The 17,585-nt window shown below is 36.7% G+C and overlaps 1 pseudogene; it reads right to left on the reverse strand.

Moving 5' to 3' along the window:
* Positions 1 to 16,007: 16,007 nt before the first annotated feature.
* On the reverse strand, positions 16,008 to 16,793 carry LOC100953260 (annotated as a pseudogene).
* Between the last annotated feature and the right edge of the window lie 792 nt (positions 16,794 to 17,585).

Consider the following 17,585-nt stretch of genomic DNA (forward strand, 5'->3'; position numbering starts at 1 on the left):
TGGATTGATTACATCTCAATCTTGCATAATGCACTATTAGTGAATAGTTACAGACATTTTTCTTTAATGCGATCTTCCGTGGCATTAATGACATATTTTTATTTTCTTTTTTATTTTCTTTTTTATTTTCTCTTAGTGTTTAAACAAATAAAAGTGTGTATAAATATTAAAATGTAACTGTCATATCTTAAGAGACAATTTAATTTCACGCAAGTATTTTCTGTTTAGAAAATAAGTTATCATTTATTTCAAAGAGTAATGCTCATTTAGATGATCAGAATCAATTGTGAAAAAGAAAATTTTCACCCACACAGAATACAATATAAGAATCTGAGATGATAAAAATCTCAAAAAGCCAAAACTCAAAAATCAAGGGACATTTTTTTTCCAGGAGAATTCATTTAATTAAATAGGCATATGAGTCTGATTTTTTGTTGTTTAAACAATCGTCCTATCAGAAACAACCAATCAATATAAAGTAACATTCTCTGTGTTTAATATTCTGCAGACATTATTTCCTTGGGTTTCTTTAATGAATGCTTTTGAAATCTTCAGGTTTTTTCAGATGAAAAACCCATTTCCTGTATGTTCTCTTATGCTTCAATGTACGAGCATTAGCCCTCCAATCAAATATTCAGAACTACTCAATCTCTTTTAGCATTCTCTGCTAATTCAATATCATCTACCAGGGGACAGGTAGAACGGCTTTTGGAGTAACCGGCACTATTACAAATACAATCAATTCTGTGAAACAACAGGTTTCATTTTTTTCAGAAATATATTTGGTTTAAAGATTGAAATAGAACAATATACAAACATTGCATTTATGAAAATGAATAAAATATTTTCTCCCAATCACAGGAATCATATTTTCTAAATGCAGTCTTTTAAAATTTTCTTTGTTTTTCATAGCAAACCCAATTCTGAATATGGCACTACTTTGAAACTTATCAGAATAATACACTATGGAGGTGACATTCTGCTCCTTTGTTACTCAACATACAGTTTGTGTGAAATAATTTCCATTTACTCTCTTTTCCTTAATTAAATAATTATTCTTTCCTTTGAGAAATCACAGCTTCAATACGTGACTATGTAAATCTTCGGATAGCTAAGTCTAGTTTCACTCTTATTTACCATTTCTAGAAACATTCACACAGGAACACTAGAGATCTCGTTTTTAAAAAAGGATAAAGTTGTAAAATTGCATTATTTGCTAAACTTGGGGATAAATTTAAATGGGCCTTTTGCTTTTCATTTGGGTCATTAAATGGTTAATCCTAACAAGCATTGGGGGAGGAAAAGAAATTAACTAAAGTAAGGCCCTTGTGATACAATGACACTTGCTCTATGCTCTTACGGAGAAAAAACATGATGATAAAACAGCACAAAGTGGAGTGTTATGAATTTTATTAATGACTAGAAGACAGTGTGCAAAACATCAAAGGTCTGTGGAAAAGATTAATGACCCCGTGTGAGACTGTTTAATTACCTCCAGCTAATTAGATTCTTGACCAAATTTTTAATATCTGCATTCCTTCTACAGCCTAATTGAGATTCCACATTATTTATCAATCTTTCAAAAAGCCCTTAGTGGGCTGCTTTTTTAGTTTTTCCCTTTGCACTTTGACTCCATTTATGGTCAATTATTAAATAAATAGCAAAGTAACTATTCCCCACAAATTGTATATGTGGAATACTTTATGCCTGTTTATTTTGACTAGCGGACTATCACTGGCATCTTTTATACATAATGAACCACTCCAACTAATAAACTGACTAACTCCACTGTAAACAATGTGGATAATATTTTTGTTATCTTGGCTGTGCTCAGGAACTCCTCATGTGGTTTCTGTAAATTAGCCTTTGCAATAGTTAGTTAATCCTTATTTTAGTTTACCTTGGTCAGGGACCAGAGAACCATGGAATGTTACCATACAAACTAGAGAGGCAGACAACTCAATCAGTTCTCTCTCTCTCTCTCTCTCTCTCTCTCTCTCTCTCCCTCCCTCCCTCAACATGAAATTGTCTTTTAGTATTTAGAACTGTATCACAGTATTTCGAATTTAGGATACTAATTCCATATTAGTATTCGGAATTTTTTCACAAGAAGTTCCTTCTGAAGTGCAAGATACCCAAATTCAATTCATTAGATATATACACAAGATACTATACATGGTATTTTATATAATGTATATTTATGTCACATGCCATCTCTGGAGGAGAAACATTTGACATAGCACATCAATGGAAGAAAAGAACATGCTTATTGAAAATTCACTAATCACCTAGAAAACAGTGGTGGCTTGGATTGTCCTTGACACACAATGAGCAAAATAGGAAGTTCAAACTCAGTAGTAGCCAGCTAAGTTATCTTTGTTTCCTGAATGATGCATAAAATCTCTTTTAAATCCTAGTATTTAAAAGGTAAATGCACTAGCATGGTAGAACAAATACTTTCTATCTATCTATCATCTATGTACTTAAGAGAATCAATGACAGACAAGGAAAATCCATAGCAATACAAATACAATGATCATGTCCATCCACTACAAACTGTGAATGTAACAATGTGATTCAACTAAGGAGTTCCATATATTTCACATCTGATTATTATTATTGGGCTTTACAATGCAGAGCTAATTCCCTACTCCTGATAGTGGTCATCTTCTATATATTTTCCAGTATTAGTTTTATATTCAAGAGGGAAGAAAAACTTAAAAGAAAAATTATAAATTCAGGCAACATTTGTAAATGGGGTAGAGGAATATTTCTCTAATTATTTTATCAGAGTGGTAACTCCTCCAACATAACACATTGAAGCATGGCCAGAAGAATAACTCAACGTTTATTTTCCTACCCTTCTACCTGGTACAGTCAGTTGTGGTTGATGTTTTATCTCTTCATATTGCTAATAATCTTTGAAATAAAAAAATATTAATGATGAGATAATTTCTCTTTTAGTTCTAAGGTTCTAAGATTCGAAAAGAACCTTTCTCACATTTCTACATCTCAAATATTCCTTCAACACAAGTTTCACATCAATGTTCAAGATGTAAAAGCCCATAAAAACCTCACCTTTGGCCTGCCCTTATACTTGTTCTTGTTTGTTTGTTTGAGAAAGAGTCTCCCTTTGTCGCCCTGCAATCAGTAGAATGCCCTGAAATCACAGCTCACAGCAACTCAGCCACCCGAGCAACTGGGACTACAGGCGCCCGCCACAGCACCTGGTTATTTTTAGAGATGAGGTCTCACTCTGGCTCAGGCAGATCTCAAACCCGTGAGCTCAGGCAATCCACCCACCTCCACCTCCCAGGGGGCTAGGATTATAGGCCACTGTGCTTGGCTTCTTATACTCATGTTAAAGATCCACATTTAGGTTAGATTTATATTAATAATAAGTGCAGCACTACTATTCTGTGAAATCTCCTGGAAATGAAAAGAAATAGAGAAATTGTCATGGTTTTCTTGAGATACTGAGCCCAATGACCGTGATGGATTTTGGAGAAGTTCAAGAATGATTGAATGCATGATCAAAATAGTGGGAGGCCAAGTAAATCTCCCCACTGCAACTGAGAGAGTTGTAAGATCTGAGACCAAATCCAGACCAATCAGTGGAAAGACAGAAGATCAAAAATGTATATCAGGTGGACCTCTGAATTCGAAACCTCTCCACTGTCATGTATCCCATAGTACCTAAATTTTTTTTTTTTCAGTTTTTGGCCGGGGCTGGATTTGAACCCACCACCTCCAGCATATGGGACTGGTGTCCTATCCTTTTGAGCCACAGGCGCCACCCTATAGTACCTAATTTTTTAAATATAAATTCTCATTCCTCTGGCAAAAGGCAAGCAAAAAAGCTGTAGAGAAGTTTTTTATTTGTTAATGTTAAAATGGCTGTGAGAGAGGCAAGACATTATCCATACCAGTCATTTCTCCTTTCTTTTTCATGGGACAGTCTCACTCTGATGCTAGAGTGCTGTGGCATCTTCATAATTTACAGCAACCTCACACTCTTGGGCTTAAGTGATCCTCCTGCCTCAGCCTCCCAAGTAGCTGATACTACAGGAGCCCACCACTATGCAGGGCTAGTTTTTTCTATTTTTAGTAGATATAGGGTCTAGCTCTTGCTCAGGCTGATCTCAAACTCCTGAGCTCAGGTCATCCACCCACCTTGGCTTCTCAGAGTGTTAGAATTACATATTTTTACTTTTCTGAAACTGAAATTTCCAGATACTTTCTTCAGAGCAAGTTTGGGTGGGAAGAAAGAAGACTGAGGAGGCTGGACATCTAGATTTAAAGCTTGGAAAGGAGAAAAAGAGGAGAAAGTATAGGAAGTACAAAAGTAAACCTTGATTTATTGTTTATTACTTTGGCTAAGACTGACCCAAGGACTCTGGTACTCAGTCACTGCAAAGGAAAAAGACATAATTACACTATGACTCAGGGAAATTCGTTTGGTTTTAACATACTGATCAAAGGATCTAGTCAGGACCTTATAGTAGGTGTTAGACCACTAGAGAAACTTCAGAACATCCTCACACTTTAAGCTTGGTCTTAGCTGATGGTATTAACTCACTCTCTTCATCCACATATTCTCTCATTTACTTATTATTTTAAAAACCCTGGTGTGTGTGTGCCAACTACACATGGGATGGGATATAAAGATTAGTCAACCATGGCTCCTGTCTTCAAGCAGTTTGCAATGCCGTGTACCCTTCTGTAGTATTTACAAATATGAATAGATCTACTGGAGTTCATCTACATTAAAATGAAATGCAGAGGAATACTTTGTAAAAGTGAGAACCAACATTCTTTTCCTAAAAATCCATGTACTACCAGGAATTCTTATTTATGTTTGGCACTGGATTCATAATTATTTATTTATTTATTTATTTATTTGTTGGCACTTACCACTGAGATTTCTTTATCTTTAAAATCAGGGCAAAAATCTTTTACCATTAGCAAAATTCAGAACATTTTAATGTGACAATGAGGATTGTCAATCCCCCTTCCTTCAAACCTACATCTACCTGGAGTAAATCTCTGAAGAACTTCACTCAATCAGAAAGATCATCTGGGCTACCTTCCAGATCATTATGGGGATCCATTTTAAAACATCCTCCATAGGTTTCCCTTGAGAGCATCACTTCTAAAGAGCCAGCCCCCTCAAGCTACATTTATCATATTGTTAGTTGTCATGCTGCCATTCATGTTCATTACTCTGCAGCAATTATTTTAACAAACACTCAAATTTCTCCATGTAATTGTTATAGCTATAAATTCTTGCAATTACTTCTCAAAAACTGAAGGACTAATCTGGGAATAATTTCTCTCTATTTGCTTTCTGGCTGCCATATTTTTGCCCCATACTAAGATGTTCAATATATATTTTTTTAAAGTATCAATAGATTTTGGTGAAAACTAGGTTGAAATTCATAGCAAGATTGTTTTTTCTCTACGAGTGAATGCCAATATAAAAGTTGAGCTTATCAGTGGGGCCGTATAAGTAGAGAGTGTTAGGGAAACAAGTCCCCTTTGATACTGTATCCAGAAAGATTGATTGTATTCAGTGACTAATCAATAGAAAACAAATGCCTGAAAATTTTTATTATTCTTTGGTCCATTAATACCCATTATTAGGATTCAATAATGAGAAGAAGAAAAGGAGAAAAAAGGAGAAAGGAGGAAGGGAAAAATGCACAGATATTCACGCATTATTTACAGGAAAAACAAACTGACAGTAGAATTACAAATATGTTTATTTCTAAATAGTACAATACTGTTTTATGGAACTAAATAATTTTGAGAATGTTATATAATTATGAGAAATGACTATAATTATCATTACAAATAAAATGCATGTAAAATGATAAGGAACCATAATTGTATATTACTATGTTAAAAATACACACAGAATATCCTCACCTAGAGTCAGTTTTGTTTTTGTTTGAGGGAGAAAAGTTTTTAAAAGGGTATGTGTGAAATATATTTATGTATTTAAAAATATAACTTTCTATCTAGTTATTTATCTTTAATTCATAGAAAATCTGCAAGTAATATATTTTTAATTCATAGGAAAAAGCTGCAAGTCTATGCAACAAGGAATTGACATTTACTAATTCTGGTAATGAAATATTAAGGAATTACTTTTAGGCATAAGTTTCTGTATTTGAAGGGTTTACAATAACTATCTCTTTTGCATTTATAAAAATACACCTGATAGCGTAGACATCATATTGAATATTCATTACTCCTAAGATGTACAGAGGTCTATTAGTTTTAAATTGGTCTATATCATGCCTGTTCAAATTATCCATTGTTTCTAGATTTTTCCTTAAACATATAATAAATATGAGGCAATAAAATGCACACTTGAAACGGAACAATTACTAAATCTAGTTGACCAATGTTGTTGACATTACTAAAAATGCAGAATATTCATGTGTGTCTGGGAGTGTAATATGCCTGGTTTTTACTGTTATTTTACATGAAACAAAACCGCACTTACATACGTAGAGTAAACACAAAACCTTAACTGATAAACTCCCTAAAATGCATGTCAGTTATTTTGTACTATTTGCTCCCCAGTCTACATAATTGCTGCTACCTGTAGCTTTAACTGTTAACCTCCCAACCTCAATAACTTGAAATTTCCAACAAAAAACCCAGCATACTGAAAAGGAGTCACATTTCCAACAGGACAGAGGGAGCAGATTGTGAATCAAGAGAGACTCTGCTACAGTGCATTTGAGAACTCATGAAAAATTGTGGTGGCGTTTTTGTATTTTCTTTCAAAAACAGCTTCTTACAAGCTCCTAAATGGACTCTCCTTATCCCTAGCCATGAAAAACAGCAGTGTTTCCAACTTTTCACCTTCCAACCAATGTGTCCCTGCAGTATTCAGAGTACTAATGAAAGAGATTGTTGACAGTGTCACCAAGGACCACCCCAGAAGTGGAGTCCTGCCAGTGTAAACCATTATTACAGTACTGACCGCTCCTCTCATGCTGTGAGGTCATTCAGAAACTTCCCCTGCTTCCCCGTGGCTCACACTGTCTCTCCAGAGTGACATCCTCCCTTGAACCATAGACACAGAGGCAAGCCTCCAGCCACTGAATCCCATCCAGATTGCTATGGACAACATCCACACTTTGATGCTACTGAATGGATTTTCTTTCTTTGGGGAGGGGGAGAATCAAAGAATGTTCAAAGAAAAAAACAACTTGGTGATGACACAGAAATGGCCACAAACTGATGCAGTCTTTGCTTTGACATTTTCCTCACATCCCAAGCTTATGACAAGCAATGAAGCTTCTCAAGCATAATTATTTAATAACAAAAGCACCAAATAATCTAAGAGCTATGTTTTTGCCAGACTCACATTTAACTTCTGGGGAAGAAAGAGAGTTGGTTACAAATTTAGTTTTTAGTTACCGATGTGGGAAGACTTAACTGAAATGGATTGTGAGACGTGGTGACGACCCATCACACACGATTTCTGTGGGATGCACAGAAAGTTTAGGTTGCTGTATTTTGAGAAAATCTTATGTAAAGGTAAGAGAACATGGGTAGCACTCAGTGCCACTAAGAAACTACTTATCTAATCATTCCCTCCCAGAAGTAACTAATGTTATAGGCACTTTCAATTACTTTCTCAGACCATGCCAGGTTGCCCTTTATGGAGACAGGGGAGAAAATGCACCTTCCATCTGAAATAAAACCATCTTCTCCCTTTCCCACATACGAGAACCTGGCCATTCACTTTCCTATCTTATACCTTTGCTTTTTCATTTCTTGCTTTTATTAGCTTATATATTCAGAGCCATATATCAAGAAGTTTCTACTTTACTCATCTGGCAGAAAATCAGCTAGATTTGGGCGTAGCAACATTTTACATTCCAGAATAGATAACCCTTATGGCCTAGGATGGAAGGATTTCGGAGGAAAATACATAGTCAGGAGAAGGAAACTCTTGTGTTCTTGCCCTCATAGAAATAAGTCACTAAATAAAAGAGGAGGCCAGATGTAAAAAGGCAACGCAAATACGATGGGAAGGATTTTGATATAGTATTAATAATTATTTCTGTCTAAAATTGGAGGAGAAGTCATTGAGGAGCTTAAATGCAAATGAGCTTTAATGAGAAATTAGGATTTCTTTAATGAATGAAGTAGAAGGTAATGGGTCAGGGTGGACAGACAGACACAAACACATGCAAAGTACACAGCCGCGGGGATGATGCTATAGGTTTTGGTTGGGTTTGATAACAATGATGCAAAATGCTTAACAACCAGCTTTCTGGAAATAAACAAAAGGAACACAATATGACTTCAGAGAGAGCAGAGTTTGGAAAAAACACGCAACATTGGCGATCGTACACCAGTGAGAGCCAACTCCTGCCCCCCATGGTGCTGTAAGGCATGGTAGGCCCTTTATTTTCTTACATGGAAGATACAAATGTATTTGAAATTTTGTGAAAATATTTAATTTCCCCAACTAGTAATTCTAGATTTCTAGATTTGTAGCTTTCTTTCCCTCCCTCCCATCCTTCCTTTTCTTTCTTCTTCACATAAGTCTCTAAATAGTTCTCTAAGTACCAAAGTATATTTTATCACTTTTCCTTTCACTACTGTGTTTGCATTTAACAATATTTATACTTTGCTCTGGGCTGAAGCAAAGATAACTGAGCTTGTTAGAATATTATGTTAACTAAGAGTTATTAGAACACTCACTGGGGTAAAAAGATTATAATGCGTGACTCTAAGACAGGTTTCTGAGAGCTGTTGCAAGGCTTTATTTCCAGATTCAGCATCGCCATTTGAAAACCGAGGTAGCCTGAATATTTATCCCCAGATACGTGAAGTTACAACATATGAATAGAAATTTTATAAACAATCAAATTGTTTTTCTGGCTTAAGCTATAAATATCAGCTGGTCCTTTCATGTGAGAAAAAAGAAAAGCAACAACAAATATCAACCATTATTTTATTATTAGGAAAAAAGCCAGTGAATAAGGATGACTTATTGAAGTAAATTGCTCATCCCGTTAATGCAGAAGCCCCACTCAATATCCTGATCGTGTCCAGCAGGTCACATAACTGAAGGCAACAGGGCCAAGTAAAACACAGCAGAAATAAAACTGAGTATCAGCAACCGCTCGGGCAAGATAAGGAGTTGATACTCAGGCATTGCCACATGGAATGGAGGCCCCTTTAAGAAAAACCGGGGTTTTGTGTAAAATTTTCTCATTCTTAAAGGTTGGCAAGTAATTCAGATTTTAAACAGACTGTGTGGACCAAGCAAAACATGTCAGTGGGCAGGATTTTGCCTGTCAGCCACCAACTCGAGACCTTTGCTTTCTTTCATTCTAAACAGAGCAATGTGGTTTGTATTATGTGGTATTGGCAGGCAGGTAGAATGTGGGGCTAACAGGCCTGGATTTATTTTACTTATTAATTACTTTATATCCTGCCTTGTTCCCAGATGTATTTGAGAGGGTTATTAAAAAAAATCATACAATAATGAAGTATTGACGTGAAGGGAGAAAGGATTAAAATCCTAAGAAGAGTCCCAGGGAGAGGTAATATAAACAAACAAAAGACAGAAAGCAGAATAAAATCACTTAGGATAAGATGACAACACTTCAGTGAGCTTCGTAAGAGCCAAAGGAAAGAGGGGAAAAACCTTATAAGATTTATTTACATCACGCATGAGGTCAAATATGCCAGGTAATGGGGAGAAGCATAGTTTGACAAAGGACTAGGATCAAAGAATAATTTCTGCCAAAGGTCTTTACACCGTTCTGCAAAGGCATAACTTTTCTCCTCATACTAATGGTCCAGTAGCCTCATCTCCTATAATTGATAGCAGTGAAATCTCAGCCTATACCAGACGCATAATATTCACACACAGTTTCCAGCGGCGTTTGTCAAAAAAACCCCTATCTCCCCCTTCCTGCCCAAACAGATTCCTGAATGAAGGAGACATTCCCTGTCCCCACCAATGGATTCAACCATCCCAGCACCAATAAGCTGTGTGGCTAGAACTTTAGTAAAAAGCAGGATAGTTGTCAAAATTAAATTCCCTTTAAAATTTAACACCTACAAAATATGAAACTAGTAAAGGCAAAGATGAAACAAAACAAAACAAAACAACCTACTCTTAAGGAACTTTCCTGCTAGTGAGGGAGGCAAACAGGTTTTCAAGTGATTTTAAGATGATCAGCTAGACCAGGTTAAAACTGCGCCCAAAGCACGGGGGTGACAAGGGAAAAGTATGGTTTTGTCTCTCTTGTGAGTATAAGGAAAAGCTCTGGAAATTATGTTGAATTTCAGTTTATAAGTTTGCAGGTGTCTTTTGAGTTAAGGGGCTGATTTGAGAAATGGAAAAATGCATTCAACCAGTGTTTCTTAGAGGTGCTCATCTAACTGGGACATCTCATTCTCAATGGTGTTCACAGCACGTAACTAAGTGAAACATACTGGCTTCTCCGTTGTAGTACTTCCATTGACTCCATATGACTCACTCTATGCCCCAAACTTCAGAATTCTATTCATTCCGACCAGTTATATCATCTCTACGGCATATACATCACTCCTGGTATTTCCTGTTCTGCTTTCCGCACACTCTCCCCTTGGACTTCAAGTTGTGTGGTATACGCAGCAGCTCTACTCCTTCTGGTCCTTGAACTCAGACCAGATGGAACCATCAGTTCACTGGGATCTTGTGTCTCTGTTCTTCCATCTTTAGTCTTTGCATATTATTTTTTTCCTTACTGATTATGCCATTCCATTCTGTGGCTAAAAATCTCTCTTTGCCCACTGGAAAAGCTCATAAATTCATGAAAAATTCCATTGCTTTTTAAAAATCCTCCCACTTTGCCCACTTTGAGGGACCTTATTACCCTTTAGGAAATACTGCAGCAGTATCCTAGGGAGCCGTTTAAAAAAAGCAGCTACTGTTTACTAATATAATACTGTTAGTGTCTGTCTATTGCTTTAATGTACCTGGCCTTCCTACTCACACCTCTGTAAACTCTCCTTATGGAAAAAAATAATAACTCTCTTGATCAGAAAGACTAGATATTCTTTTAATTTATTTTTTTAAAATGATAGCTGTGTACATTAATGCAGTTATGGGGTACAATGTACTGGTTTTATATACAATTGGAAATATTTGCATCAAACTGATTACCATAGCCTTCACCACATTTTCTTAGTTATTGTGATAAGACATTTATATTCTACACTAAGTAGATTTAATATGTACCCTTGTAAAATGCACCATAGATGTGGTCCCACCACTCACTTGCATTTTAATTCTATATCATAAGATAAGAAAAATAAATTTAGCAGAAGAGTATCAGAGATACTTCTGTGGTTATATACATATGTCAGATTCTCTTTCATGCTTCACATCCAAAGAGAAGAAAAATAGTCAGAGGAGGATAGTAATCAAGTATTAGTAGGCCTGATAAGTAAATTCAAAGTCTGAGAAAGACCATAAATGTTAAGAAGAAAATAAAATAAAAAGACCACTCTAAACAGCACGAATCCTGTCCCATAACCTGTTTTGTGGCCCATGTTGTTTGCACTCTAAACTGTGGTTATAAACTCTGCTCTTAAAACACAGAAGATCACACCGGTAGGTATTTTAGACAGAAAGAAGCAGAATATGCGGGGTGGGTATATTTTAATTTGGAATGACTAAGGGACTTAAACTTCACAGTGGTAAATTGCTCCAAATCCAAAAAATTTCATAGAGGCACCATGATCTAGTAAAGAAAAATAGTACATAGTTGAGTTATAAAACGTCACGTCTCTTTATTTTGATTTGTGCTCTTTACAAATTATCTCAGCCTATATCTTAGAACATTAAAACTTACCTCTGAAAAAAAAAAGTTTCTTTGTTCTGAGTAATCAACCTTCCCTTCATCAAAGGAAGGGATCAGAAGAAGGAAATTCAGAGCTAGAACTGCAAGAGAATATGAGACCTTAGAGTAGAGAGCAAGAAATAACCCCCCCCCCGCAGTGCCATGTAATAAAAAATGCAGAACACGAAAGAACCCAAGCAATGACTACAGAGTACAGTACACTTCCGCCACTGATTCACTTTTACAAATATTTCATTTTCCAACTTCAACATCATTTGTTTCCGTCATGCTCAGTGTCAGGGAGAACCCAGGAAGCCCTATAGTCCCTGAGACAAAAACCAGCTGCTCCCCATGGGTACTGAGGAACAGCCTTAGATCTTAGATGATTTGCACCTTAGTGGTGAGGAAGGAGATATTCACTCCTGTGCTGATGCTCTAACAGCTTCAATATGGTGGTGAAAAATAAGTAAATATTGCTAAGTCAGAGTGTCAGGGGAGACACGGAAGAGGGTTGTATTGAGCAGCGACTTTGCATTTATTTTTTTTAAATGGTTACATATCAACCCTGTAATTTAGATCTCCAAGAACACCTTAGGTCTTTACTTAATAACAGTGTTAGCTGGCAGTGAGAGAAACAGAAAGAAATAAACTTAGTTTTCTTTTTAACATACAATTTTTGTCGTATTATATGTAAATTTAATCCCTATTTGAGACATACAATTCAAATTGTGACCAAAATATTATAGGCATGCTGAAGACTCTTAACTAAACCAGGTGGCCTTATTTTAATGAAGGTAGAATTTGGAGCCGTTACCAATTGTAGCAACAAGCTGATGACTTGTTTTCCACAGTCAGCATATCATTAGCATTGGACCCCAAAAAGACAGTAATTATTTTTAAAAAATTTTTTTAAAATGAAAGCCTAGGTGCACATAATACAGTCCACCCCTGAGGTTTTTTTTTTTTTTTCTTTTTCCTATTTGTTTTAATGGTATTTGAAACAGACATAGACTAAATAAATTAAACATACAAAAACACACCTGGTCCTTATCTACCCAACAGCTAACCCTTGCTATAAGAGCTCTGTAAACTTATCCGCTGCTCCCTTCCCTCAGTTAGCATTGTCTTCGGAGTTTATTTTTTAGGGCTCCGAGTATGCATGGTAACCACTTAGATGTTTAGGGCTTTGTTCAGCTTTATGGAATAAAATATAAATTGTTTACTGAATTAGGGTATAGAGAGGAGAGCTGAATTCTCTTACTTTTAATATTTCTTTTTGAAATCTGCCCTTCTGGACAGAAATTTCAAGCAACAGTTCCCAGCAAACATATGGGGAAGCCCACTGGAAGTATCGTAAGGTAAATTAATAATGGCAGATGCCGGCACGTCTGGACGTTGTTTATGCTGAAGAGCCCGCATTCTTTATGTTTTGAAATTATTCTGTTGTAACCATTTTCAGATTCGTTTAGTTTGGCAATGTATTCTCCTCCCCAAAGGTGTCTGCATTTATTTGACTACAGAAAATATTTACTTTAGTAAAGGGCAGCTTAACCTTTGTTTAAATTTGAGGTGAGTTAAAGGTCACTGTAATTATTTGCTGTATTATTTGTGTCAGATTTGAATTACTATGAATATAGCACATGCATTGCCCTTTATTATGAAATAAGCTAAAAGAAACTCAACTTCTGCATCCAGCCAGCATATTTTATGGAACCAATCAGTGTTGCAGAACATTTTCAAGGTTCTCTCTTGGACTGTGATTGACTGAAAGTGCTTGAGGTTAAGGTCCTTTCCCAGAGGGAGGGAAAGAGGCGATTTAACATGGCAGCTCACTCTACCCCTCACTCCAGCTATGTTTTTGATGGCTAGCAGCCAGCATGTGGACAAAGTGGGGTTCAAGGCCATTAGTGAAACACTGCAAGCAGTCACTTTAGAAAAAATATATGGACAGGGGACTAGAGGAATGGACTTGCTGAGCAGAGGATGATTTCAGAGCAAATACACAGGAATCTTCAGATATTCACTGAGGGAAAATTCAAAGTTAAAACATGAATATTGAGATATGAAGTTACAGTGGAAAATAAGGAGAAGATGATGGAAAAATTTTAAATTAAATAGGTTAAGGCATAAAAGTTGGTGAACCTTTGTCTTGGTCTTTACCTTTCAATTATGGAGAGAAAATAATGTATTGCAACATGTTGACCCCACCTTTAAACACATACATGCGTGTCAACCAAACATGTTTATGCATACTTCTAATGGAAAAAAAAAATCAAGGTTCAGTTAGCAAGAGCACTACACTAATAATGTCGGGTTGTTTATGTGGAGCTGCCTGATGAGATAGGATGGGGTAGCATATTTCATACAATGAAAACAATGTAACTTGTATTAATATCGTATTAATACTTTCAAATGTATTACCAGATGTTGCAAGAGTCGAGCACCCTTCTTTTTCTCATATAAAGATAATATTATTCTTTCTGGAATATTAACACATTTATAGTACACAGAAAGCGAATGGCGCATAAAAAACATTCAATAAATATTAGCCATAATTTATTGTCACTATCATTTTTTCTAAATTTACTCACATACTTATGAAAACCACCTCTCCAACAAATGAAGACTTTTGACACAACAAAAATGAAGGTAAAATTGAAACCACTTGTATTCCTCTACAACCATGGAATTTAGTATGGGTAAGATTTGGTGAAAAGTATCACTTAAAATATGAGAAGATACAGACATAATTGACAGTATGATTACAAAAGAATAGAGAGAATATGTCCAGAGTAGGAAGAAAAAATCCAACAGCCTCTGCAAAGGTGAGAGATGATGATAATGACAGCCCGACTTTCAGCCAGGATTTGACGGCTGTTCCACGAAAGAGACTCTTATTCAGTTATGGCCACAATGTTATTCCTTTAAGATCCTTCACTTACCATTTCTTACTCCAGTAAATAAATTCTCTCAAACTAATTGAGCTGTCCTTAATAATACCTATGGGTTTAAAGTAGCTTTTTTGATTTTTTTAAACCATACGTTACATATATTCACCCTTTCTAAGTGTATAATTCAATGATTATTAGTAAATTTACAGAGTTAGCCAACCATTCCCCACATCCAAACATTTTAATGGCTTTATTGAGATAAAATTCACCTACCATGTAATTCATCCACTTACATTTTATAATCCAATGGGTTTTAGTATATTTACAGAAGGAGTTGTGCAACCATTACCACAAACTAATTTTGGAACACCATTGTTAACCCCAATAGGGATCTTATGCCCATTAGCTTATGGATATTTCATGTAAAGGATCATACCATACATGACATTTAGAGAATTGCTTTCTTCATTTATTTTTAAGTTTACCTGTATTGTAGCATTTCACCAATTCTCTACCTCTTTTCATTGCTGAGAAATATTTCATTATACTAATACACCACATTTTGTTTATTTGTATATCAATTAATGAACATTTTCATTTTTCCCCACTTTTGGCTAATTTTTTTCCATGTAAATATGCATATTTATTTCAGGCCTCAGCTCACAATCAATTTCAAAAAACGAAATATTATTTCCCTCCTCAGCGTATCCAAGGGCTCCATGTTAAGATGAGTTCATGGAGGCTAGAAGATCACATTTCATCAGGTTTAACACAGAGTCCCTGGCGCCTATGGTATCCCAACCCTCGGAAGAGAAAGAAACAGAATTCACCACCATTGGGCTGAATGAATGTGCACACATTCATGTAAATGAGCAGTTAAACCTTGGCAATTTGTTTTGAACTTGGTAGGTTTTATTTCTCCATTCACTTTTGTTACCCAGTATATGCAGCACTTGTGAACATCTAAGAGGTTCCCAGCTTTAAACACATTAACCATTTTGAAAGACTATTTAATTCCTCAGGAATCTAAAAACAGTCCTAACATGTTTCACTGTGAACATTCTGTACAGGTAAAGTTGAGGCAAGAGTTTTTTTAAAAAGAATCAATACAGTGATGGAAGGGTAAAGTGCAAAAATTCAGACGTTCTGTGTACTGTTGCTCTCTCTCCATTTAAGGTCCATAGAAAGGAGCCACCTGAGATCCATACAGGAGTGGGGGGAGCTAGGTTTGTTTTCTTCACTTTTACCAACAGGTTTTCTCTGAGAGGCCATTGCTAGGTCCACATTTGCTCTCCTCCCTTTGGCCTGACATGGCAGGGCAGAACAGGGGCATTGAAAGAGCATGTCGCCATGGTGACACCTCATTCCCAGAATCATCATCATCTTAATAGTCCGCTCTTCCATCTCCATCATCGATGTTGTTGTCATACAAGTCATACAGCAAATCTGAGCTGATGTCCTTGGAAGACACATCAGTTTGGATGCAGTATTCTGCCTGAGTCAGTCATGGGGACCTTCACTCCATCCTTTCTGGCTCCGCCTTAGTGGCTGAAACCTGTTTCCTAAAGATTTTGGCATATTCTCTGTCTTTTCCTTTACCATCTCTCTATCTCCTGAACATAACAGAAGCATCCACATCATCTAGGGAGAAGGTGTTGGGCTCATCAAGCAGTGAGATGACACTTAATGGAATAGTCCTCACATTCAGAGTAGGATTTCCACCTGTCAGAGGGCAGTCCTCCACTCTATGGGTCATCGATAGGTGAGTGGAAAATAGAAAAGCAAACACCTCCTTTCTCATTAATTTTGGAGTGCCACATTTTGGTCAAGAATATGAAAGTAAGTGGTGAACATGGATAGTCAATGAGAAATTTAATAAGCATCTTGATGTAGCTGCCTTCATAGAGGGTGTTAGGGGCTCCATAGATGACCCCTCCCAGTTGTAGAGGTTAGACTCATCCACCAGGGTGATCCAGAAGCCCTCCATTAGCAGGACCTTGATTGAACTGTTCATCTGCTGCTGGGCCATCATTGCAGTGATGGTGCCTGGCCAGGGCTGCAGTCTTCACACAAGAGCTGGGCAGGCCAGGCCCTCCCTTGCTGGCCCTTGGAAAACTGCAGGAATGACCATGCCTCAGAAGGCCAGTGGTCTAGCCTGGGGTCCTCCTCACACACCACCTGGGTTCGACTAGGCCCTTCTCCTAACCCCACTTTTGACTATTAAAAGAAATGCTCCTTTCAACATAAAAGCATAAATTTTTGTCTGAACACATTTCATTTTTCTTGTATGCATACCTACAAATGTATCATCAAGTAAATATATGCTTAAAGTTTTAAGAAACTGCCAAATAATTTTCACAGCATTCACATATTTTTATTCCTATAAGCACTGCATGAGGATTCAAATTTCTCCTTGTCAACACTTGGTTTTCTTCTTCCTTCCTTTCCTCCCTTTTTTCCTCTCTCTCTCTCTCCTCCCTTCCTCCTTTCCCTCCCTCTCTCCCTCCCTCCCTTCCTTCCTTCCTCCCTCTCTTATATTCTCTCTCATTCTTTCTTGACTTGTCATTCTAGTTGGTGTCAAGTGGTATTTCATCATGGTTTCGATTTGCATTTCTTGAATGACTAATGATTTGAGCATCTTTTGTTTGCTTATTGGCTTCAGTAATTTAAGTCCTCTCTCTCAATGAACCAACATTTTCATACATTATTATTTTCTATTTTTTTTTTTTGAGACAGAGCCTCAAGCTGTCCCCCTGGGCAGAGTGCCATGGCATTACAGCTCACAGAAACCTCCAACTCCTGGGCTCAAGCGAGTCTCCTG

The sequence above is a fragment of the Otolemur garnettii genome, unplaced genomic scaffold (assembly GCF_000181295.1).
Source record: "Otolemur garnettii isolate 467f Iridium unplaced genomic scaffold, OtoGar3 scaffold00064, whole genome shotgun sequence".
NCBI lineage: Eukaryota > Metazoa > Chordata > Mammalia > Primates > Galagidae > Otolemur > Otolemur garnettii.